Source organism: Octodon degus, unplaced genomic scaffold, assembly GCF_000260255.1.
Source record: "Octodon degus isolate 3935 unplaced genomic scaffold, OctDeg1.0 scaffold00258, whole genome shotgun sequence".
NCBI lineage: Eukaryota > Metazoa > Chordata > Mammalia > Rodentia > Octodontidae > Octodon > Octodon degus.
The window spans coordinates 318,599-321,967 of NW_004524834.1; the positions used below are offsets into that span (position 1 = coordinate 318,599).

At 41.4% G+C, this 3,369-nt stretch overlaps 1 pseudogene; it reads left to right on the forward strand.

Annotated features, from left to right (window-relative positions):
* Nucleotides 1-2,463: 2,463 nt before the first annotated feature.
* The window catches only part of LOC101568659, a 4,553-nt pseudogene continuing 3,647 nt past the window's right edge, over nt 2,464-3,369 (forward strand).

A 3,369-nucleotide genomic window follows, 5' to 3' on the forward strand; every position in this document is an offset into this window, starting at 1 on the left:
AATAATAATAATAATAATATTAAACAACTTACCAACAAATAGATGCCCAGGTCCTGATGCATTCACAGCTGAATTATAGAAAAATGATGGAAACATTGAATGAAAAATATAGGAAAGAGAGATCCAGCCCAAGCCCAGGCCCAATGAGTGTGTAGGAGAGCTTCTGGCTACCCTGCAACTGTGGGACCTCTCCAGACCAAACACAGGCATGCTGTATGAGTCAGGCCATCTGCCACACCCTCCTCCATTCTGGAGGCCCTCCCCCCCACCAAGACTGCTGAGTGAGTGAGAACTTCTGCCTCTCTCTCTCTCAAACCCCCCACACCCAGGCTAAGCCCAGGCACTGAAAGTGTGTGGGAGAGATTTCCTTCCACCCTACACCCCCTTGTCCCTGTCAGACCCAGGGCAGGTCTGGCATACAGGCCTGGGGTGAAACTCTGCAGCTGCAGTCCTTGCAGAGAGAGTAGGGGACAGAACCACCCAGGTATTTCAGGAGCAGAACATCTTACCAGAGTGACACAACAGATTCACTTCCAAGGGCTGCACCAGGGAGGAGCTGAGCACAGCAGCCAGACCCAAGCCACATACAACTGTATACATTCAAACTTTGTAGTTCTGCACCCAAATATCAGTAGGAGCTAAGGTCATAACTGCACCAAAGCTCTACAACAAAAGTCAGAGGACAGTGCTATACAAAATGATAAAGAGGAGCAAAATGCAATCTCAGACCCCAAGGCTACTCACTAGCAAAGAAGAAATTGGAAATCACACAGCATAAATCACTGAATCAATAGCGTCTGAAATAAAGGAACAACTGCAGAAAGGTATAGAGGAATTCAGATCAGAAATAACTTCTGAAATAAAAAAATAAATCTCTGAATTAATAGCATCTGAAGTAAAGAATCAAATTCAGAAACATATGGAGAAAACCCGATCTGAAAAAAAAAAAAAATCTCTGTACTAAAAGAATTAGTAATTGCTTCTAAAGAAGACATTGATAAAACAGTAGAGATTAGAAAAAGGATGCATTCCTTGAATGAGCAATAAAGGAAAGAAATACATTGCATGAAGCAGAGTCAAAGAGATATAGAGGAACTTAAAATCTCAACCACAAGATTGCAAAACTGTTTGGTTGAAAGTTAAGATAGAGTTTCAGTTCTTGAAGACACTGGTGCAGCTAGTGAAAAGTAACAAAGGATCTCTTAAAAACAAGTAGGATGCAGGAAAAATAATTCATCACCTGCAGAAAACTTCCCAAATATGGTGAAACAATCTGACATTCAGGTAACCAAATCATACAGAACACCAAATAACTTCAACCCAATTGACACACCGAGACATATAATAGTCAAGATCTCAGAAATCCAGCAAAAGATACTGAAAGCCACTAGAGAAAAGAAATAGATCACATTCAAAGGAAGACCCATCAGAATTATGGCAGACTTCTCTTTATAAACCATGAAAGCAAGAAGAGCATGAAGCAGAGTAGCTTAAGTTCTCTATGAAAACAAATTCCAGCTCAGACTACTATACCTTGCAAAACTCTCTTTCAATTTTGATGGAGAAGTGAAATACTTTCATGACAAAGAACAACTAAAGAATTTCATGATGACAAAGCCAGCCCTACACAGACTACTGAAAGATGTATTAGAGAGAGACAAAAATGATCAGAACTCCACAAATGAGAACAGAAGGAACCTGCTAAATAGGGCAAACAATTAAACACAGGAGAAAAAGGAGTAAACTATACCAAGTAAATAACATGTCAATTGTAAGTCAATGCATCTCAATTATAATCAGCAATATAAATGGACTCAGTTCACCAATTAAAAGAAATAGACTGGCACAGTGGATTAGGAAACAAAATCCAACAATATGCTGTGTACAAGAAACACACTTAACTCATAAAGAAATTCATAGGCTGAAAGTCAAAGGATGGAAAACAATACTATATGCCCCAGCACCTCAGAAAAAAGCTAGGGTAGCAATCATGTTCTCAGATAGTCTTAACTTCAAACCAAGAATGATCAAATGAAATAAGGAATTCAAGAAGAAGAGGTAACACTCATAAATATGTATGTACCAAACATGGGATCATCCAACTATATACGACAAATCTTAATGGACATGAAAAATCTAATATCCAATACCACAATCTTAACAAGAGACTTTAACACCCCCTTATCCCAAAAAGGTAGGTCAAGCAGACAAAAAATTAGCAAAGAAGGTGGAGAACTGAACCAGAACCTGGAACAAATTGACTTAGTTGAGATATGCAGAGTGTTCCAACCAACCACAGCTGAATACACATTTTATTAGCTGTACATGGGTCATTTTCTAATATAGACTACATACTAGTCCATAGGTCATGCTTAAGTATATGCAAGAACAGACATTATCACATGCATATTATCTGACCACAATAAAGCTGGAAATAAATAACAAAAGAAACCAGAGACCAGCCCGCTGCTTCCAGATCCCGCCGGCTGCGCGGGGCCGCGGGCCGCACACACCTTGCGAGGCCGGGGTGGCGGACGGGCTGAGCCTGCACCCGGCGTCCGCGAGAGGAGCAGTCGGACCTTCGGCGCCACCGCCGCTGCCCGCGCCAGGCCAGGCTATTAGCAAAAGATGGTGGACCAATTAGCCAACAGTGAAGCAAACACTAGACGTATAGGTATAGTGGAAAATTGTTTTGGAGCAGCTGGTCAGCCCTTTACTATACCTGGACGAGTTCTTATTGGAGAAGGAGTCTTGACTAAATTGTGCAGAAAGAAGCCTAAAGCAAGGCAGTTTTTCTTATTTAATGATATTCTTGTGTATGGCAATACTGTCATCCAGAAAAAAAAATACAACAAACAACATATTATTCCTTTGGAAAATGTTACTATTGATTCCATCAAAGATGAGGTGATTTAAGGAATGGATGGCTTATTAAGACACCGACCAAATCGTTTGCAGTCTATGCTGCCGCTGCCACTGAGAAATCAGAATGGATGAATCATATAAATAAATGTGTCACTGATTTACTCTCCAAAAGTGGGAAGACACCTGTTAATGAGCATGCTGCTGTCTGGGTTCCTGACTCGGAGGCCACTGTGTGTATATGCACTGTCAGAAAGTAAAATTCACACCTGTTAATCGTCACCATCATTGCCACAAATGTGGCTTTGTTGTATGTGGGCCCTGTTCTGAAAAGAGATTTCTTCTACCCAGCCAGTTCTCTAAGCCTGTGCAGATTTGTGAGTTCTGCTATGACCTGCTTTCCACTGTGGACATGGCGGCATGCCAGCCCGCCCGGTCGGACTCCTACAGCCAGTCGCTGAAGTCTCCTTTAAACGATGTATCTGATGATGATGAAGAGGACAGCAG